The sequence below is a fragment of the Prionailurus viverrinus genome, chromosome E3, assembly GCF_022837055.1.
Source record: "Prionailurus viverrinus isolate Anna chromosome E3, UM_Priviv_1.0, whole genome shotgun sequence".
In the NCBI taxonomy this organism is placed as follows: Eukaryota; Metazoa; Chordata; class Mammalia; order Carnivora; family Felidae; genus Prionailurus; species Prionailurus viverrinus.
In genome coordinates, this window is record NC_062576.1 from 36,581,133 (window position 1) to 36,605,079 (window position 23,947).

The 23,947-nt window shown below is 40.0% G+C and overlaps 1 protein-coding gene across 4 annotated transcripts in view; it reads right to left on the reverse strand.

The window, feature by feature from the left end:
• RBFOX1 (RNA binding fox-1 homolog 1) overlaps positions 1-23,947 on the reverse strand; it is a 2,066,153-nt gene that overhangs the window by 1,054,927 nt on the left and 987,279 nt on the right. The window lies entirely within an intron of this gene.

Genomic DNA, 23,947 nt, shown 5'->3' on the forward strand with positions numbered 1-23,947 from the left:
AATAAATTTCATATATTGAAAAAAAATAAAATATATAAAAATAAAAATAAAAAAATAAAAAATAAATAAAAACTTGTCTCTAAAAAAAAAATCCTTGCAAGTTAGATATTGTCCTGTCACTGCACTTGGAACTCTGAGACCCAAGATAGACTGCTGACCAAACCTGAGCTAGCCTGCTAAGGAATCCACACAGAGGAAAACTGAAGCATTCCAGAAAATCATTAGCCATGTGAGTAAAACCATTCTAGACAATCTAGCCACAGTGGTATGAGTTAGCCCAGGTGAAACCAGCAGAAAAAATGCTCACTTGAACCCAGTCCATACTGCTGTCAGAGAGAAATATGAGCTACTAAATGATTTTTGTTTTAAGTCATGAAAAATATTTGAATTGTTTGTTACATAGCAAAAGCTAACCATTACAAAATTGTAAGTGTTACGAATCCCTGGGCTTCTGCAATATTTTCTATAAAATTAATTCTAGAGAAATGGAAGAGATGAAGAAAGGCTGTTCCTAAATAGAGATTTTGGGGGGGTGCTTAATATTAATTTTTAATAGTTATTTTATTGGAAAAGTAATGCACACACATGGCAAAAAAGTCAGTGAGTACAAAATGACATACGATGAATCATGAATCTCTTCTTACTCTGGAGTGGCATCCCCCTTCTCTCAAACACTCATTATTTCCAGTTCCTTGTCTGTCTTTCCAGAACATACCCAGGCATCCATATGTGTAAGCCTTCATACACAAATATGACCATACTACATATATTACCTTCCTTTTTTGACTTATTTACATCCATCCCTATATTAATATCTAAGCTGAGTTAATACTTATCATCTTTCCATAGTATCACATTTAGACTTCCCTCATCCTTTATGTGGCTACATAATATTGCAGACAGTCCCTGATTGGGGATGGTTCCACTTACAGTTTTTCAACTTGAAGATGGTGTGAAAGTGCTACGCATTCAGTAGAAACCATATTTTGAAATCTGAATTTAGATCTTTTCCTGCACTAGCAATATGCCCTATGATACTCTCTCAGATGCTGGCAGTGCCAGGAGCCAAAGTTCCCAGTCAGCCTCAAGGTCATGAGGGAAAACAACCAACACACTTACAACCATTCTATCCCTAGACAGCGATTCTGCTTTTCACTTTCAGTACAATATGCAATACATTACATGAGCTATTCAACACCTTATTTTAATTTTTTTTTAATATTTATTTTTGAGACAGAGAGAGACAGAGCATGAATGGGGTAGGGTCAGAGAGAGAGGGAGACACAGAATCTGAAGCAGGCTCCAGGCTCTGAGCTGTCGGCACAGAGCCCGACGCGGGGCTCGAACTCACGGACCATGAGATCATGACCTGAGCCGAAGTCGGACGCCTAACCGACGGAGCCACCCAGGCGCCCCAATGAACACCTTATTTTAAAAGAGGCTTTATGGGGCGTCTGGGTGGCTCCGTCGGTTGAGCGGCCAGCTTCAGCTCAGGTCATGATCTTGCAGTCCATGAGTTCAAGCCCCGCGTTGGGCTCTGTGCTGACAGCTCGGAGTTTGGAGCCTGTTTCAGATTCTGTGTCTCCCTCTCTCTGACCCTCCCCCATTCATGCTCTGTCTCTCTCTGTCTCAAAAATAAATAAACGTTAAAAAAAATTTTTTTTAATAAAAAAATAAAAATAAATAAATAAATAAAAGAGGCTTTACATGAGATGATTTTGCCCAACTGTAGACCAGCATAAATGTTGTGCATATGTTTAAGGCAAACGAAGCTAAGCTATCATGTTTGGTAGGTTTAGTGTGTTATATGCATTTTCAACCCACAATGTATTTTCAACTTATGATAGGTTTATAGGGACACTGCCCCACCATAAGCTGAGGAATACCTGTACTGTGTACAAGTTGTAACATGGGATTGCTATCAAATAACAAAAAGCCCAATTAGTATTTGGATTCAATTTAGAACAAGCAAGGATAGAACAAAATACCAACAAAGAAGAGTCCTTGGTCCATGCCTGAAAAGGAAACAAATACAGATGGACCATTGAGGCACTCACTTGTCAAGGTCCTTAGTGGTGAAGTCAAGACCTGAGCTTCTAATTATATCACTGTTTTGGAGAGCTTCTTATTAGGCTTCCAGAACTTCACAGGGTTAAGATTTTAGGCCTTAAAGGAGACATGGCAAGGGGACCATGATGTCAACTTTCTCTGGGACCTCAACTATCATGGTTAATAAGCATTCCCAGAGATGGATCTGCACAGCTTCCCATGGGTTAGAAACATCTTTTGGAGTTATATTACCTTTCTGTATCCTTCCACTGTCTGGAGCCAATGTGTGAAGGACAGTCAAGGTCATGTTAAAACTCCAGTTAGGTAATACTCTGGTCAGAAAGGAATAGCTCAATCCACTCTCTAGGGAACTAGGAAACCAGGGTTTCACCCCTAGGAGCCCTCAAGCAGGCCATCGAAGTCCAAAATCCAACTTACCTCAGCTATAATGTAAACTTGGCAAGAGCAGGAATATTGTGTATCTTTTTAAAATTATTATTAAGTTTATTTATTTATTTTGAGAGAGACAGAGAGAGTGCAAGCAGGGGAGGTGCAGAGAGAGCGAGGGACAGAGAATCCCAAGAAGGCTCCTGCTGCCAGCACAGAGCCCGAAGCAGGGCTCAAAGTCACGAACTGAACCATGAGATCATGGTCTGAGCTGAAATCAAGAGTCAGATGCTTAACTGACTGAGCCACCCTGGTGCCCCCAGAAGCTTGTCTATCTTGTTGACCACCACCTCTTTACGCTACAAAAAGCTCTATCAAGTATTTAATGAATCAATGAATCCAGAAAAGAAGGGAAGTCATAAAAGGGTTATGAAAATCAAGAAAAAATAAGTGCTCCTATTACCAACAAGAGTCTATGGAAAGAATCACTCTTTTTTATCAGCTTAGAATATGAAAATGGGGTATTTTGGCACCGGTATAGTACCCTAAAAATGTGTGTGAAATGAATGTATGTCTTAGAATAAAAGCAGAAACTTTGATAGATGGGACTCTTATGTATAAGAACTTCTAACTGGCAATTTGCAAAAAAGACACATCAAAATGTTCTGTAAACTTTCAAATTGAAGGTCTAGGGTCAGGCTAAAGATTAGAGAGTAAGGGCAAGGGCCACTATTGGCCCCCTTTGGCATCCCAACATGCTGAAGCCACTCTGATGAAAGGAGTCTACCAGGAAGGGTAGAAAGAAAAGATGGGGACATTGTTGGAGCAGCTCCACGAACCCCAAACTGAACAAGATATAGGAGGCCCCGGAGTGAATACAACCATTTCCCAAGTGCTAAGATAAAAGAGCATGACCTTACTAAAAAGAGGCAATTTTAAAACATGGTGATTTATCTGCTGCCCACATATCAAAGTTTGGTGTTATAATCTTTGGAGGGAAGGAGAATGATATCATCATTGCATGTGGTAAAGATGTTACCAAATATTGATGTCAGCCTTGAAATCTTCCAAGACTGTTATACTCATGTGTTCAGTGCTTCCTCTCTGTGTCTCCACATCCCTGACCTTACATTCCCCACACTGCCACTGCCTCTTACCTTGGTTCTTCCCCATGACTGGTCTTCTTGAGGGAAGGACTCTCTAATGTATTCACAAGCACATGGAATACACACGGTCAGTACTTACTTATATTTCTGATGAGACTGTCAGACATTCTTACCCATTGCTAAACACTGGGTATTAGATATGAAATTTAGACTCACTACTGGTGCTACTGGGGACTTGACAAGAGCATATAAACATTCACTGAATACCCTCTAGTGAGGAATCTCGGAGAAAGAAAGTGTGTGCATGGGTGCAGCAGAATAGAATGTGTACACACTGATGAATGGCATGTTGAAACCAGACGGTCTTCTTCTTACTGGAAGTTTCATTAAGTTCCTATGGATTTTGCCAATTAGGGGAAGGATGCTAGATCCTGTCTTTACAGGGTCAGCATAGTGATTGGGTATTTAAGAAAAGATGGCATGACTCAACAGGTTCTAGAAAATGTGCAAGAACTCAGACTTTCAAGAAAGGCTCTCTTACTTTGTTTTAACCAAGGAGAATTACATCATCCACCAACAATTAACACACACACAAAAAGAGACAGAAAGGAAGAAAAGAAAGAGAGAGAGAGAAAGAAAATGAAATATTGTGCTAATTCAGTGGTGGTGGGGTTCTATAACCAACATCCTGAGAAAGGCAGACACCCCTCCCAGTGGCAGAAGGTGAACATCAAAGAAACCCCTCCTCAAAACAGAGCTTGTCCAATGTACTCACCCTTACCGCATCTTTTTACCCGTCTCTTTTGTAATCTAAGCAGGTGACAACTTCATTCAGTTGTTAGCAACAAGAGGAGGTATTGATTCCCTGCGAATGCCCTAATGACTGGAGACTGGGGCACAAACCATAAATGGAGACTTTCTGATTCCAAGTGAAATTATAGTTTGCCCTGTGAGATTGCACAATAAATCAGGGGAAAAACCAGCCAACATAGGACTCTGGGGTCACTGAAGTGATGTTGACACATTACAATAATGAGAACTTGAAATACCTCATGCCCTATTGATTTTTAAGCTGAATCATTCCCACTGCAGAAGATTACAAGACTCTGTCTTGGAATCATGGCTCACACGGGAGATGCTGATGAAAAATACACCCAATCCAATCAAAATGAAAAGCTTTACTTGTACTTATTACAAAACTAATACCATTGTCCCTAGGCTGTGTGATAGGCACTTAACCTACAATGGGGAAAAAAACATATTTTTTCCTTTTAATTAAAAATTTTTCATACCTTTTTTTTACACATAGCTCTTTGCCGAGCCTACAGTAGAAAACACCCCAAAGAAAACAGGCACAATGGCTCGATTAGTGCATAAAGGGCAATTTCTTTATTCTTTTCTAATTCCCGGGTAGCTTTCAAGTTCCCTGTATCACCATATCATTTGGAAGAATGGAAAATCACGTCCTAACAGCCAACTTATTTCCTAGTCAATAGGAAAAGATACATTCCACCACCATCTAGCATCTACAGTAAACAAAGAATGCCTTGCTGATCTTTCCTTTTTCCCTGAAAAGTGCTCCATGAAGCTGAATAAACACAGTTGTGGGAGGCCAGCTAGTGACATAAGTTAATTACTAACCTGTCACACAATCAGAGAATGGTAATAATTTATTTTCACTGTTGCATTAACCATAAGTCGCTCTTTGCCAATAGGGTGTGCTGGGGGAGAAGGTGCTAGAACGTTACTGCTTGCCTTATACCCTATATAAGGTTGTATCAATATTTTAGTTGGGAGATCAGATATAAATGGTGTCACTGCTTTTACTATGCATATTGTCCTGATCATAATTCAGAAAATAATTACCCACATATCTCGGCTTCAGGAGAAAGGGAAATAGCAGGTAGAAATAATACAGTCTTTCCTCACAGGATTCCGAAAATGTTACCTAATTATTATAGATTCAATTATTACTTGACTTTACCAGGATTTAATATATAATAAATATTCTGGCACAATCCAATATGATCATATATTCTTTGAAAACACTTCCTGAGGTCTTAATATGGGCCAGGCATTGTGCTAGGAATTAATTATATATTGTTCACCTGTTTTCTGTTTTCATGAAGTTTATAACCTATCATTACAATCTAATTGTTGAGATGAACACCTGCAGGCAAAACCTATGGGTCTAAAACAGCCCGATTATAGAACAAATCTTGATGTCCTTCTGAGGTTGACTGAAATAAATAATGTTGCTTACAAGCTACCTTGCCTTTCTTTCCTCTCAGATTTCCTCCTTGTTTCTTCCTCTTACCTTGACCCGATGATATTTTGCTCTTCTTGAACATGTTTCTGCTTATAAATTTCCCTAAATTGTGCTATTTCATTAATTTTATCAACTTCAGTATAGCTACCCAGAATTTGCCATCTTTTGACATGGGTACAGTCAAGACCTAGGTTCATACATACGCCATTAATCCATTTATTATGATTGGGAGTAAGTGATTGATTTAAGATGCTTTATCACACTTGCTGGTAGGACATAATTCAAAAATTACTGTAAAGGAGGCCTCTGGGGATGGCCCCACACGATCTTGTTCTGCTGTAGCGTTGAAAAAGCTGCTCTTCTGTCTTCAATGTCAACTTCTTCCACAAGCCTCCCTTTGGCTTTCAAGAGGTCACTGACAACTTTATTTACAGGGTGAAGAGGTAGCTGAGAACTCAAGGCAAGTCTGTGGAGGACATCAAGCTCGATGTTACATTTTAAATCTGCTTACTTTTGACCCGCCTGTCCCAGCTAACATCACCTTGGGAAGTCCCCATCAGACAGCACTGAACAAGCTTCTGTCTACCTAGTGTCAGTTACAGAACACAGTGGCTAAGCAGCTGTTTATGGACTGAGCCTGCCTGTGGCCAGATCCAAGGTCTACCGAGCATGAGCTGTGCAGTCTTGGCTAAATTGCTTTACCATTTCTAGCACTTCTAGTTCATCTGTACAATGAAGACAAGGACCACCCCTGCCACATAAGATGCTTGGGAGGCTTAAATAAGCCAGTTAATGTACAGCATCTCCCCTAGTGCTTGTCAGATACTCAGGGCATTTTAGCTGTGATGTTTTTTCCCCAAGAGCATCAGGGCCTTAGCTTGGAGGCATTTGCTTTGATTTTCTGAGCTCAGTTCAGCAAGGGGCAATGTGATGTAGCAACAGTTTTAGGTAACCGCACCTCAACTGATACGTTCCAAGTGGGCAGTCAAATTGATTCCCATCTGAGCGTTTCTATATTAGCAAGACCGCAACATGGCTATTAAAAGTTAGGGACTGAGGAACAGCTCTAGCTGTTTAGAAACACAATCTAGCTATTCCAGAGACATGCACGCCTAGCACACAGCAGGCTCCCAATCCACTTGTTCAAATGAATAGCAAAAAGTCAAACGAAGCACAGGAGGAACAGATGAAATAAAGTTCCAAAAATTAAATAATACCACTATTTCCTGTCAAATAGATCTCTGCCACCATTTACATTGCTGATCTAGTCCGAGTTTATGAGACAGAAAAAAAGGAACATTTGCAATTTATAAACGCCAATTTACAAACACCAGTGCTGGAGGCTGTGCCTTCCAAATTCCCCTGGCCATTTTCTACAAGACACCCTAGAGTAGCACATATCTTTCTTGTTAACATTTCATGGAATCTTTCCATAAACATACGCTTGTTCTTGTCTTCAACATTTTGTCCTGTCACTGCAACAGATGGCTTTACACTGGAGCATATGAAAATATTAAATACTTTATAAGCCTGGTGGAAATATGAAATGCCTTTGGAGGAACGAATAGCTCCATGATTAATGTAAAGCAGCCATGCAAGATTCTGTTAGAAATAGGTACCTTTGTGTTGTGTTGTTGAATAGACATGGTCACCATCAATTCCACATCTTCAATGAAGGTAGACAAATTACAAGGGGCTCAGTTTGCCATACGACAGATTTGGGGCATGCCGAAAGGCAGAACATACTGCCTGTGAAATAGTGCAGAGTGTAACCAAGGGAGAGTTGTGAAATCTACCTCTTGGGAGAGCTAAAAGCCAGAAGAAGCCTCCATCTGGCTGAGATGGTCAAATAAAGTAAGCTTAAAGACAGAGCAATTGAATTAAAGGGCAGTGAAGTCAGCCAGCTGATTGTTCTACAGACCCAATTCCAGTTCTTCTTTCTTTTCAGAGCCATCCTGAGAGATGTTTACCCAAACAAATGAGAGTGGCCATCTCAGGGGACCCAGAGGTATGACCAATACCTGTGATCTGTGAATGAGGTTCAAATCATGGGAGTAGTGGTTAAGATGATGGCTTCTCAAGACAGACTGCCTAAATGCACTGGTTGTATCATCTTGGCAAGTTACTCAAGCATTCTGTGCCTGATTCTTCATCTGTAAGTGGGGATAATAAGAGCGTGTACATCATGAGGCTGTTGTGAAGACAAATGAGTTAGCATACACAACAGGCTTAGAATACAGACTGGCATATGGTGGATGCTACATAAATGCTGGCTATTCTCTATATTTAGTGCTGTGTTTATGTAGAAATAAACATTAAGATGTGGGTAAGATTTTATGTTTTTCCTTTTATTGGTTTGTGTGCAACTGGCATTGACTTCCAACGGGCGCAACATATTAATGTTTTCCATAATGTTCATGAATCAAAAATCACCAAAGCCTGCTCCTGGGCATTTATCCCAGAGACATGAAACTTGTGCTCACAAAAACCTGTACAGAAATGTTCATAGCGACTTTGTCTGTAATAGCCAAACACATCCCAGATGTCTTTCAACAGGTGAATGATTAAAGAGCTGTGGCACATGCATACCATGGAATACTACTGAGCAATAATTTAAAAAAAAAACACCGGGGCGCCTGGGTGGCGCAGTCGGTTAAGCGTCCGACTTCAGCCAGGTCACGATCTCGCGGTCCGTGAGTTCGAGCCCCGCGTCAGGCTCTGGGCTGATGGCTCGGAGCCTGGAGCCTGTTTCCGATTCTGTGTCTCCCTCTCTCTCCGCCCCTCCCCTGTTCATGCTCTGTCTCTCTCTGTCCCAAAAATAAATAAAAAACGTTGAAAAAAAAATTAAAAAAAAAACACCAAATGATAGATAGAAACCATAACTCAGATAGAACTCTAAGAAATTATGATGAGCAGATAAGCCTATCCCAAGAAGTTAAATATTGTGTGATTCCATTTGCCAACATTTCGGAATGACAGAATTTTAGAAAGTGAGGACAGATTAGTTGTTGACAGGGTTTAGGGATGGAGGTTAGGGGTCCTTATAATGGAAGTGATCTGTCTTATCTGTGATGGTGGATTCATCAGCCCACACATGTGATAAAGTTGTGTAGAACTAAATACACACACACAAATGAGTGCAAATATATCTGGGGGGATCTGAATAAGATCAGTGGATGGATGGCAGCAACGCCAAAATCTTGGATGTAATGAGATTCTATGGTTTTGAGAAATAATACTCTCGGGGGAAACTAGGTAAAGTGTATAAGATATCTGTCTGTATTATATCTTATGACGTCAGGTGAACCTACAATTTTCTTGACAAAAGTTTCAATTAAAAACACTGCCAAAGCCTAAATGAAGGTGAAGAATGAGTGTTGTCAATCCACTTAGGGGACAACCAGCCTCCTTCCTGTATTTTCTGGCATTAAGTTAACACCACTTTTTAAGAATCACCCTGAATCTCTGTAGACAAATCACAAAAGTATTTAACAAATTTAAAAAATATTGTCTAATGATGCATAAATTATACCGATTCCTTCTAGGTTTTATATATTCAGTTGGTGTGTTTAAAGGAATTGAGGTCTGCTGAGTGAAGTACACAGGTTTCTGAAGCAATCTGAACAGCGCCTGCCTTTCTCTGAAGTGTTTTATTATTCCGAGTCGGGCCTGCTGAATCTCCCAAGGTATGAAGTTCAGTTCGAGATAAAAATATTTTATCTGCCCTTACAGCAAATTGAAAGGCTATATAAAGGGTTTTGTTATTGCAGTGTTTTCATAAATATATAGTAAACATCTTTCACAGTGGGAAATTCAGCACAAAATACAATTTTCATACACAGCCATTCATGTGGCTTGCACAGGAAGATGAAATGACCCAGAGATGAATAAAAAAATAATAGTATACAACTTTTAGCAGCCCACAGTCCCTGACAGACACGCGCAGCTGGAAGGATAAGGATCATGATTTTGCAGTACCTCCGATGAATGACAAGTGTCTGCAGCATCAGGGGAATTTTGTTCTCCTGTGTGGCCAAACCATTACGGTTAACAGTTAGCTTTATCATTTTCAGAAATTGCCAACAGCCAACCACATCGTTTCAGAACACACACCAACCCCAAATCTTAACCAGGACACGATTTTAAATCAACCCATTTTTAGGTTTCTTTACCTCCTTTTCTAAGTCTCTCTTAAGCACATTTTCAAAGCAATTTGGGCTATGTTCTAACATACAATACCAATGTTGATATCTAAGGTGATCTCTATCCACTTGGGGGTGAGGGACTGACCATAGGTGGTTCGACAAATGGAAGCTCTCTCTCTTTTTTTCTTTTGTTCTATAAACTAAATACTTTTTTTTATTATCAAAATAGTGCCTGCTTGTTGAAAAGAAAAAGGAATAAAGGTTAAATTTTTTTAACAGTTTCATTGAGGTATAACGGATATACAAAAACTTGCACACATTTAATGCATATAATTTGATGAGTTTGGATGCAGGCATGAATCTACCCATGATTCCATCACCATAATCAAGGTAATAAACACATCCATCGTCTCCAAAAGTTTCCTTCTGTCCAGTGTGCGTGTGTGTGCATGTTTGTGTGTGTGTATAGGACAGTTAACATGAGATCTGCCTTCTTAACAAATTTTTCAGCGCACAATGCTATGTTTACTCCAGGCACCATGTTGCACAGCAGGCCTCTATAACTTATCTGTCTTGAATCATCCTGAAAGCAATTTCTCTGTGTCTCCCCTGCTCCCCTCTTAGTCACATGCCACAGTAACCACTGAGGTGGCTACCCTCTGCAGTCCCTTAGTTACCTTTTGCAATTTTGCCATGTGTATAAAGAGTTTGCATATGTGTGTTAATTTTTTTTTTAATTTTTTTTTCAACGTTTATTTATTTTTGGGACAGAGAGAGACAGAGCATGAACGGGGGAGGGGCAGAGAGAGAGGGAGACACAGAATCGGAAACAGGCTCCAGGCTCCGAGCCATCAGCCCAGAGCCCGACACGGGGCTCGAACTCACGGACCGCGAGATGGTGACCTGGCTGAAGTCGGATGCTTAACCGACTGCGCCACTCAGGCGCCCCATTGTGTGTTAATTTTCTAACAAAGTTTTCCTAACACATTTCTGCAGTTTGGACTCTTGTAAACTTCCCACAGCTCAGCCACTGCTTCAGGACATCCAATCCCATGCTGTTAGACACTTAATTTCTTCCGGTTTTTCTTCCCACTGCACACTATGCTGTAGTCAACCAACATGCATCTTTGCAAACTTGAGCAATTACATAAATCCTGGAGGTGGAAACACCAGATTAAAACGTACTTTTATATATATATATAAACATTTCCAAATTGTCTTCCACAAAAGAATGAATGATTCCACAGTCTCTTCAACAGTATATAAAAAGCCTGTTTCATCATATTAGTTTCTAATCTGATCTAAGAAATGTTTATATATATAAAAGAAACTTTCACATATGTATATATGTGAACATATATTGTATCCTTGCTGGTATTTACATTTATTTTTCTAAAAACTATATTCATGTTCTTTGCCAATTTTCATTCTGTGTCATTAGTCAGTCGGTCTATCTATCATTTGATTATAAATCCTTCTACTTACTAGCTGTTGGTAAACCTAGAAGAAAAATCATCTCAAGACTGAGTCTTCCCTGATGAAAAATGGGTATAACGAACGCTCTGCCTCATAAAAGTACTGAGAGGAGTCAATTCAGTAGTGTATATTCAGAAGTTAACACAGTGGATAGCTCATTGCAAACATTCAGTAGACAGTATCTGTACTAATGATAATAATAATGCATAATTCTATATATTGAGCAGTTAGTTAGTGCATTGCAACAAAGCTGGCCTTCTTTTCCCATCAGCAGCAAAGGTTGAAGCCTGAACTACTTATAACATTGAGTTAACCTTTATATTTTAGTTCCTTGGGGAAATGTGATAATAGAGACTCAGCCAAAACTCATTTTCCCTTTGCTGGACACATTCTTTTTATTGGCACACAAAGTTTATCACTGGTTGTCTCTATTTTTAAGTAGATTCACACTAAATGTGGAAATATGCTAGAAACCAATTCCATTAAATATGGAATTAAAATGGCCATTTTAAATCCAATTTCCTTTTTTTATTCAACTAAGTGAAATATATGTATTTTAGCACAACAGACTAATGGACAATGCTTACAGAATTTTATTGGGTACCCTTAGCTATGTGAGTTTATTCCCCCTTATTTACCATTGAACAATAAATTCTGGTTCAATCTTAAACCACTTCCTGAACCAACACTTAGATGGAATAGGTATTCCACAAAAGCCAATTCAACGAACTGTATTAAAAAAGGAAATTTGACGATAATGGATCCAACAATGGTCTTTTGACAGTTCTGAAATGGGATTCACTCTGCTTTCTCTGTGTAAATGTGAGTTCACTGGGCCTGAAATACTTAAGAACAACCACAGTGGTTTCTACTTCCAGTTCAGTTCCCATAATGTCCCTGGGTTGGGGGAGGGTGGCTCAAGAGCCCTTTTCCATGGCTTTGGCAAGGCTGGACGGCCACACCATAGCCGTTCATGGGCAGTGGCCCTTCCCTTCTTGTAGGAAGGAATCTGTGGCTCCCCTTGGGTAGAATGCAATCCATTCTTGTGGTTCAGCATCTTTGAGCTTTCTGTGGGGCAATGCATAGTGAGCTATGTATCAACACTGAAGTCATGTGAAGTCTGGGTTAGAAGTCTGAGGAGGCAGCTGGCAGGGAACTACTGTCTGTCAGATAGGTGGGTGGTTCCTGCTGCCACCACCTCCTCTTCGTCCAATATTTTATATTCAAGATGTAAGATGTTTTCTATTAAAGTACAAACCCATGCATACCCTTGATAAGAATTCTTTTTAAATACAAATTCTTCCATGTATTCATTCATTCAACTGAAATCTATTAAGGTTCTCTATGCCCATCTTGGTTTTCTGCCCATCCATGTACCCATGTTTAATAGCAGACTTGCAAGATCTTTTCTTCTCGTGACACAGAATGAAGGTGTGTCAAACTGGCATTTCTATTTAAAAATCTACTCAGGGGCGCCCGGGTGCCTCAGTCAGTTAAGTGTCTGACTTTGGCTCAGGTCATGACCTCACAGTTCATGACTTTGAGCCCCACATCAGGCTCTGTGCAGACAGCTCAGAATCCGGAACCTGCTTCGGATTCTGTGTCCCCTCGCTCTCTGCCCCTCCCCTGCTCAAAAATAAATAAATGTTAATTTTTTTTTAAAGCTACTCAAATTGTTTTTCTCTTCATCAGTTTTACTACATACTGGATATTCAGCAGAGAATGGGATTGGCATGGTTGTTTCCATGGTCTTAATGAGGGAGAATAAATGGATTGACTTTAGCAACATCAAGCTGGGAATCAACGTGCCCACGTCCACTTGGTTACAACCACATTTGGCTCCCTACAAACTTTTAAAGCACCAGGAAACCAAAGAGTTAAGTTTCCTGAAGACCCCTTAGGGGATGCAGTTGAACAAATTTTATTTTTCTAATACCACTATTAAATAGAGAATAGAGCAAAGATAATCCATCCTGTAAATTATGCCCTTCTGAATGCCACTGTTTTCCTTCGGCGATTTTTCTTGTTGGAGGTGGTCATGTAAAGAGAACCTCATAAGTCTTCCTGATCCCAGTTCAGGGTACGTTTACAAGGAATTAAGTACAAAACAGAGCTGTGGGCATTATCATTCACTCTCAATTAAAAATGGTTAAGTTACTTTACTTAATCCAACACCCCCAGAATGAAACTGAAAATGTCTTTTTTTCAAAACTCAGGTGAAGATGTGCCTACACAAGCATGCTTCTGCACATCTACAGAATGAAATGATTAAAGAGCATGGCAAGACAGAAGCACGGACTGCAGAGTTAATATCCAAGCTCTGCCACTTAAAAGCTGTGTGACCTTGGGCAAATTATCCAACTTCTCCGGACTGTGGTTCTCTCCTCTGTAAAAAGTAGTTAAGAACAGTATCAACCCCTTAGGCTTAGTGTAAGGATTACATTAATTAATATTTTTAAACATTTACAACAGTGCTTGGCACATATGAAACGCTACTTAAGTGCTTATTAAATAAATAAGCAAATAAGCCTCTGAACCAAACCTTGAACGATAAGGAGAAAATAATGGTGCCTGAGTGCTGAGGAGGAACAAGGAAAGTTCTTAGAACGACTGGCGCAGAACTCATTTTTTGATGGTGCATTTCTATTGACAGCAGTACCCTAGGAAGAAATTTCATTTTTCAGCACTCATAAGAGGTAACACTGAGTAAATTGGGGAATAGTAGGTACTTTAATCACAATGACCCATGTCATATTTATAAAGAAAGATGTTCAGAGTAGGCAGCAGTAAAATTTTAAAGTCAAATTTAAGACAATATGGACCTTCTGATTTTGCATTATGATCCCATTCACAGTATCCAACTGGAGATTTCAAAAGTTTAATAACTGAAATTCATGTACCTTATCCAGTCTCTTGAAAAATCAGACCATGTACATATTAGTCACAGCATCACTGATATCGCCTAGGACAGGATTTCTCAGTCACCACTGCTGGCGTTATGGGCTGGAAAATTCTTTGTTGTTTTGTCCTGTGCATCCTAGGATGTTCAGCACGATCCCTGGTGTCTACCCAGTAGATGCCAGGAGCACCCCCGGTCCCAATTATGACAACCCAAAATGTCTACAGTATGTTACCAAACGTCCTTATTGTAGTGAGGGGAGTGAGAAAATCGCTCATCGTTGAGAACTACCTGCCTATGGCATCTGTTGACTACCCATTTTGTGTATCTTTCTAAATTCACATTAGTAAATTTCAACGGTATCTTGGTATATTGGAATCAGAAAAATATGCCATCTAATCTCTTACTCTAATTATAACAAGTCTTGAAGATTGCTTCTCCATCTCTAAATTAGGCATACAGACACGTACCTTGCAGAGTTAAGAACCAGAGAAAACATGCTGAAGCTCTCAGTCCAATGCCCGACACACAGAGGCAGTGAGTGCCCAGGCAGACATCAGCATCGTATCCTTATTCCTATTACTGCTGATATATTAACACATCACCATCTTCATCATCCTCGTCATTATAATAAAAACGGAAAGCCTCTATGGCAACATTCAAATAATTATAATAGGTACAACGGGTACTCTCATCTTGTTAGCCGAATAAGCAACTGATTTTCTTAAAAGTAGAGATTTCAATTGAACAACAAAGAAATCCATCCCCGGGTAGCAAATGCAGATGCAGAATTATCATGAAGAGAAAAAGAAAGGCTGGCAGAGGCCTTGCTAATAGATAGAGGTTCTCTTTCCAAAGCAAACACCAGGTGTAGAGGCCAACTTGACTCACTTGGCTGTTGCTGGTTTTCTGTACTGGACGGACAATGCAAGGTAATAGTATTGGAGCTTCTCGATTGTCTATGTCTGTGCGTATATAGTCTCTGTGTGATCAAAGTGTATCAAGGCAGCTTAGAAAATTCAACCAACTTACCAAAAACTGCAGTAATTTCAATGTGGCTCATTGGGAGTACTAATTACTCTGTAAGTAAAAAGACCCATTGGAAAGAACAGTGAGCTTTGGCTAATTAGATCAACATGAATACAGAATTCAGACTTTACTTCTGTTCAAGCAGAGAAAAAGTAATAAACATAACCACTCTTGCATCATTAAAAAAAATCACTGCTACCCTTGGAACAGGGATATACTATTTCTGCTGTAATTATATCATTTCTCAAAAAGTCTTTCCTGGCCTTCATGACATTGGAAGTAGCTGAAAGATTACTCACCACCGATTAATGTTAGGGAACTAACGACTGTTCTCGCTTTTCCTTTAAACTCAACTGAAATAATTTCACAAGAACTTGCAAATACAAAATTGTGTTAAGAATGTCCAATTGGTCCTATTTACATTTGCTACATCAAAGTATTCAGACATCATAAGTAAATGTGAAACGGGGGCCTTCCAATACCTTATAGGTTATGCAAACACCTAACCAGAAAGAACACTTTGAAATTTTTATGGAGCAGGAAAAATTGGAAGTGTATTAATCTAGGCAGTGAAATTGGGCTTTTTGTCATGTTTAATTGCTTGAATTCATAACCTAGTTTTGCTGAATCAAAAACGCGTTGCTATAGCTGACACAAGCTGTTTCAGCTTTTTGGGCAAGTGCGCGCGCGCGCACACACACACACACACACACACACACACACACACACACCACAACTTTTCATGAAAACTTTAAATCTATTAATAAAAAAGCACTCCTGAAAACTGTTTGGAACACTGCAGCTAGTGCATAATTAAATACAAAGGTTTCCAAGCTGAACCCTACATGTTACAAGCTGACTTTTAAAGAATTACTTAATTTTTTTTTTTTTTAGTGCCATGCAAACAGAGGGAGGGGGCAGCATGAGCATCAGATAGGCAAGACTGCTATTTTGTGATGTGATTTAATTCAAATAAATTAAAATGCATGATTAGAAAATTCCTGATGCCCTTATTTGCTCTTGTTTACTATTGCTTATAATACATGCAAACGCTCAACTCTGCATAAAAATGAAGGAAAACAAACAGAAGGACAAAGACTTCTACCCATAAATATATAAAGACCTAATGTATTATAACATCCTGGAGTTTTCAGATCTGTAACAAAATAAAGTTGGAATTGCAAAAAACTGCTTTTCTCCCTATTTATTTTTACATTGGTTGAAAAACCAGTACAAGATGAGGATTCAGGTCTCCTAAAAGGAACTGCGTTTTAATTCTTTCAAAGAACTTGTTTCAATCCACTCTGTGACGACTTTGAAACTAACACACATGAAACTGTTAAAAAACAAAATAGGTACAACTAAACGTAAATAGAAGTTTAATAATAATAAAGCCTTATTATTATTTCATAAAAAATCCTTCCTCTTTTGGATCACATTCCATTTCTCTGGTACTGCAAACTCAACTAAAATTCTAATATAAAAATCATAAATTTTGCAGAAAACAAGACCAAAATGATCTTTCACTGGACATTGTAAATAGCTATTTAGTTCGAGAATGACCCATCCAACCAGGTTCTCTGTTATCAAACAAAAAATGACAAGGGATATGTACGGATTCTCATATAATAATCTCAAAATATGACTATTTATTGTCCAAATCTTACAGTTGTAATTTGGAAGAAGGCAATTGCAGCAAAAATTCCTTTACATGAAATCTTCAACTTTTGTGTCACACTCATGGAGAGAGAAAAAAAAATTGGAAAGAAAAATAAACTTATTTTTGTGACACTTAAAGCTAGCCCGTAAGTGAAGACTGATGGTTGTTTCTCCTAAGTCCAAGTAAATACAGATTAAAATGAATCCAGCTTCTAAAATTAAGACAGGTAATAGAGAAAACAGAAGTTTGAGGGATAAGGTTATAGTAGACAAACATAAAAATATGCTCAGCCCAATAAAGTTATAACAAGCAAAGTGCAATGTTGTAAAAATCCATCACTTGGTGATAAGAGAGAAAAGATCCAGCTCTTTTCATGGAACATAGGCATCCTCCAGAGTCAGTTTGCTTGGTTAAAATCAAATGACAAGAAAAGTTTGAATATTCACTTTTATTTACAAGATTAGGGTACAGCAGATTGCCTGATATTAATTAGTTCTTGTATATGAACGGAGAATACAAAAAAAGAAAAAGAAAATCAGGTTCCAATTATCCCTTAGGGTGCAAAACATTTGTTACAATAAAAATGCAGTAGTAGAAGATATCTGGAAAGCTTTCTGTGTTCTACGTACAAAAATAAAGACAGATGGAAAGAAATACAGGTGGATAGAGAGAGAAGGGGGGTGGCAGGGGGGGAAGATGGAAGAAAAGAGAGGAGGGAGGAGAGAGCAAGGGAGAGAAAGAGAGAAAGAAGGAAGCAGGTAAGCAAGGGAGAAAAGAAACCTTTGCCCATAGGTAATACTTCCTCCAACTGTTCAGAGAAGCAATTTTCTCTTCATAATCCATGAGTATTCTAATATAGAGGAAGCACTGGCATGTGTGGAGGGTGTGAGTGGGCAGATAAGAGTTGAAAAACCTGCTTTCTGTATGAAAATCATGAATGCTGCCCGCATTCCCCATGAAAGCCAGCTGTCACTGATTGACTGTAGTTTACTTACTTGAAGAACAACCCTCTTAAAACTTAATCACAGCAAAGGCAAGTTAGCCCATTTCACAAACACATTTACACTCATGGCCTTTGGATTTCCAAAGATACATTTTGATCAAAAATAGGGAATCACAGCGGAGAAAGACTTTATAGTCTTAAACCAGTTCACCACCCAGCTACCCAAATAAAGAGGATTACACAATCATTTTTGATGGCCTCCGTTATAGACTGCGTTCATTTCTGTGTGACCAAAATTAAAACCATATGAACAGTGAGTAAATTATGAGATATCTAAAGATACTCAGAAAGGGACTCTTTCAGGAAGTAATTTAATGAAGCATTCCTACTAAGATGATTTTGCTAACAAAACTTTTGGATTCAGAATTCTGCTGGGGTCCTTCCTAAGTAGGGGGGAGGCACTGATCTTTTGTCAACAGAAATTAGTAAAACCACCAGTTTCACAGTAATCTGGAAATAATGGCTGAGGGATAGGCTGAGATTGAGCCTCCCAGGTGATCCTCCTAGGCCGATAAATGTCGTAGGCAACACTTTGCATATACATACATACATACATATATATATACACATACATACATTTATATATATACATACATGTATGTATGTATGTGTGTGTGTGTATATATATATATATATATATATATATATATATATAACCAATACTGTCAATGTAATTTCTCTTCCCTGGGCATCAGGCAAAGCAGAGGAGATAAGGACAGAGCAACCAGCACGGTAGACATGTTTACACAAACATGCAGTACATATTCCCACACACGCACACACATGCCCCATCGGAACGTGAGCGTGCCAACTTTCCAAAGGCACGGCCCATCTGGCCAGTCATTTCGTAAACCTCCCATTTAAAGAACCGCGCAGCTCTTGCAAAACCCCTGCGAGCCTATTGGGACTTTTACGGGCTTTCTTACAAACGCTTATTCATCTCTAGAAATAAAGTTAAACGGAGCCAATGAGAATGGGCAATGAAGTTCCCCACTAACTTCTCTCGTCAGTAAAGAAAATCGATTCATCTCCGGACTCCCCCGTAGCCACAAACGCCCCTCGCCCTCTCCGGGCGTCCCGCGCCCCCGGGTGCGCCCGGGGCGAGCCGTGACCCACCCTCCGAGGTCTCCGGGCTGGCCTCACGTACCGGGTCTCACTCACGCGCTGCAAATGCATCCGCAGCCTCCCATCGCCGCTTTGGTTTACCCGGATTCCTGCCGCCGCCAAGTCCCTATTCTAATCAGCAGCCCCGAGGCGCACACGCCGCCACCCTCTCGGCGTGAACGTTGGACAGCGGCTGACGGCGGCTCCTCTGCCACAGGCAGCCAAAAATGTCAGTTTGCACACTCCTCCCCCCTGTCGCCCGCCCCCGTCCCCGTCCCTCTACCACCCCCTCCCGCGAGTCAGTGGGCTTCAGGAAGCCTCTGCAGAAGCAGCTTTCTCTCCATCCCTCGCTCTCCCTCTCGGCCTCTCCTTCCCTGATGGTGTTCAGAGCCCTCTTCTCTCGCCTTACCTGAAGGGCATCTCCCACGACTGCAATTAGCTGCCAAGATTTCATTGTCGGCTGCAAAGTGCCTCCTGTTTCCTCCCCGGGAGAACACGGGAGAAGTCCGAGGCAACAGCAAACGGCAGCCACGTGCTAGCAATGTAAATGACTCCAGTCATCCGTCGTGCGCGCCGTGCCTGCGCTCGCCCTGGCTGCCTGACACCACCGCCCGCAGGTGCAGAACGCGCCGGGAGAGAGCGAGCGAGCAGCCGGAGCAAGGAGGCATTCAACGCGGAGAAGCGCACAGAGGGAGGCCACCAAGGTGCCGGGGACGCTGCCGCGTCTGAGCCCGGCTTCCAGGGCGGCCCCGGCCTGGGCGCCAAAACACTCGCCAAATTGGACGCCCAGTGTTTTTGCAAAGTCTTGCAGCCCAGGAAAGGCGGTGGGTGCTGAGGCTGCGTGGGTCCCGCCTCCTCGCTCCGAGGCACTTGCAAAGCGCCGAGCTGGCGGCAGTATCTCGCCGCTCGCCCTCCCTCTCCCTCTCCTGCACGTGTCCCTTCCCTTGTTCTTTCAAGCATTAAATATGTACCACATGACAGAATAGGGCACCTTGCACGGTCCTCCGAGTCCACACTTGACAACCAATTTTAACTCACGAGCAGTGAAATGTCTAAAGGCAGGATATAAGCACTTCCAATTACTTACACTACTCCTGCATTATTCAAAATGTCCACGGGACAGTATTTATGACTTCCAATATGCTACTCCACATATAAATACTAGTAAAGGATGGAAAACCCCATCACTCCCTTCCCCCCTACACTGTTGATAGGCTTTCCTCAGTGTTTCCTCCGAGATACGATTACACTTTTCCACCAGTTAAAACTTTGTGACCTCAAATCTTCTTACACATTAACTGCTAAATGAGAATGCTCTAAAATTTGACCCTGCTTTGAGGAGGAAATATCTACCATGTCCTGTTGAACTTCAGAGATCACCTGTGAAAAGGTATTTACCTTGATTATGGCATCAAAGTAAATGTCCCCCAAATCCACAAAGATCTGTGACTTTGTTTGTTTGTTTACTTACTTACTTAAATGGGAATGAGTTACACCAGGCTCTGGCTATTCCCAGTCTGAATATTGCATTGGTTAGAGACCAATCAACTAGATGGGGGAAGTCAGTCTTTTGGATGTAGGAGAATTAGATTTTTTTTCTATTTCTTTATAGTCAGAACTGCAAGCTATATACGCTAATAGGGCCTTGCTTCTTCAAGCACTCAACAGTTGACTAGGATGGAACTAAATATGGAAGAAAAGTGTATATATAGACTATATTCAATTAGCAGTGAAATATTCATTGGATTCCTGTGCCGTCTTCTTGGTTACTTTATTTTAGTTACAGGCCTTGTGCACAAGTGATTAGGATTTTATATGTCGGTAAGCAAATTTTAAAATGCTAATACATCTTTCAAATATTTATTTGCACATTTATTATAGACCCATATCTTGAGGCAATATTTCCAGGTTTTTTTTTTTTGGAACATGCCAAGTCCTTCCATAACCATCAACCACCTCTGTCACACCAGTAACAAAATGAGAAGAGTTTTTTTTCCTTCTATGCATTAAGATTGTTTTAAATATTGCATTAATACACTGTTTAACTTGTTCCTTATGGAGTTAAGGAAAGTTGGTGCATGTTTTCTCTGCCTGCCTTTGGTGGGGGCAGTGGCATTTAAAGGATGCTAAGATAGCATTAGGTAGACCTTCCTTTCCCAGTGATGGTTCAGTACAGAGTACACTAAATTCTCTGATGATTTAAGTTAAAGTCTAGTATATGCACGTATCAGCTCTGGGGTCAATGGCAATGGGTAAAGTGGCAAAATGTTTCTAGATTTTAGCTTAACCAGAACCCCGTGTAATTACAGAGATGCACAAAATAAAGCAGTAGTATTGCAGCAGAAACTGGCATTCTCAGGGGAATCATTTGATTCACAAATCAGCTCACAAAAGCGAGGTTACTCGAAGTTAAGGATGGTGGAGGTGGCGGATGGAAAGATAGCAAACCCTAATTACAACCCCATTGTCCCCATGTTCCCTGGCACATATGGCCATTTAATCACGGAGTATGACAACCTTGGCAGATGTTGCCAAACCTGGTTATTGATATAAATTGCTATTCTCGTGTGTAAGTGCCCGAGCAGAAACCTAAAACAATGTCCGTACTCACCCAAAGGGAAATAAAAGGCCACACGAGCATCTGTGGCAACAAGACGATACAGAGCTAAGGTGGGTTCCTTGCTCCGTCCAAAGGAAAACAGCAATGAATGAAATCTCCAAACCAAGGAGACAAAGCCTCCCTGTGGGAATGTCAACTGGTATCGTCACTCCAGAAACCAATTTACTGGTAGCTATTAAAACAGAAAATGTGCACATGTTATAGCCAAGCAGTTCGACTTCTCTGCCCTAACAAAACACGTATAAGCTGTGTTCATGAATATACCTCCACCACTGCTTGTTACAAGGGAAAAAATGGCAAATACCTACTGGCATAAAAAATGCAATATATCCTGTGATGGAATACTATATAGCAGTGAAAAATGACTAAAGTGTGAATAATCCATAGCTATACAGACACAATTATGTATAAAGATGAAGAGACCGACTCATACTACAAAGAACAACTATATATACATTTTTTTAGTCAAAATTTCACTGAGATAAAAATGCAAGCTTTAAATGATTCATACACTATGGGACTATTTATGAAATAAAATGCAAAAATGAGGTAATATTATAGATTTTCTGCAGTTATATAAATATTTATGGATGTATAGAAAACGATCCAGATTCAGCCTCTGCCTGTTTTCACACAGCTCACAAGCTCATTTTTCAAAAAATACTTCAAAGGTGAAAAAGAAAAAAAAAAGGAACAGGAATATATAAGGGCACCTGGGTGGATCAGTGGGTTAAGCATGTGACTCTTGAATTTGGCTCGGGTCATGATCTCACACTTTGTGAGAATGAGCCCCACATCAGGCTCTGTGCTATTGGCACAGAGCCTCCTTGGGATTCTCTCTCTACTTCTCCCTCTGCCCTTCCCCCATTCATGTGCTCCCTCCCTCTCTCTCTCTCTCTCTCTCTCTCTCTCTCTCTCTCTCAAAATAAATAAACAAACTTAAAAAAAAAGAACAGGAATATATGAAAAATATTTCAGATTTCAATGTCCCCGAAAGAAGTTCTACTGAAAAACAACTATACCCATTCGTTAATACATTGTGACTACTGAGCTGAGTATTTATGACAGAGACCAAATGGTCCACAAAGCCTAAAATATTTACTATCTTGCCTCTTACAGAAAAAGTTTCCCAACTTCTCATCTAGAAGAATGGGCCCCAAATTCCTAATAGTGTTTAGAAAGGGGAAAGGCACTGCTGTTGATGGAGGAGGTTGAGAACTTAGCTTTCCTTTAAAAGAACATTGATATATAAAAGGTCACATATGAGCTTTATGTACACAAACACTTTAAAGGGTACACACACACACACACAGCCCTTTTTAATAAAGTCTGTATGTGTATAAAACCTTAAAAATATGTATTTATTTAAATATACATATGTATACACACACATACACATAGCGTTTTTGATTATAAAGGGAATGTGTGCACCACTTTTAAAGCGTGTGTCCGTGTACGTTTGTGTGTCTATACACATATATTTATATGCACCTCCCTGGAAGAAAACACTCAAAATTGGTGGTTCTTGGGGGTGGAAATGAAGATGCTTATTACAGTCTTCTTTGTTATTTCAGGTTTGTGTCAATTTCCCCAACAGATGTAAATGTAAGAAAATGGTGGATGCCCCTGGCCATGTGAGCTGTGACAATTGCCACCGTGCCAATGTGTTTTTCTCCCTCAGAAACTGCCTTTTCTCTTTAACTGTTGAATGATAAGACCTTCAAAAACACATCAAGGTTTAGCTCACACTAACCTAACATTTCTGGAAGACTCCAGTATCTAATTGCTTCTTCATAGGAAAACAAAAATTTAAGCTTCAATGCACTAAAGATTTTTATAAAAATCAATCTTACCCTTGAAGTAAAATGCGACATAGATTACCCTTCTGCTGTAAGTTATGGTAATGACTTACTGAGATATGCCTCACAATACAGTAATACTGCTTCTTTACCAGTTTGAAAATATTTTCCTATAGAAAAGCACAAAGCATGTTCTATCTGAAAAATAAACGAAAATAAAATTACATAGCAACCACATTGGTGCTTTGTAGGATTAGAGCAGCTGGACCTAATGATTTTCTTCGTCCTGACATCTAATAATCCAGTTGCATCAGGAAAGGTGAGCTTAATGAAGCATATTCAGATGGGAGCGCATACGATTTATGGTGGGCTTGTTGTGGTTATATTCCTAAATGGATCCC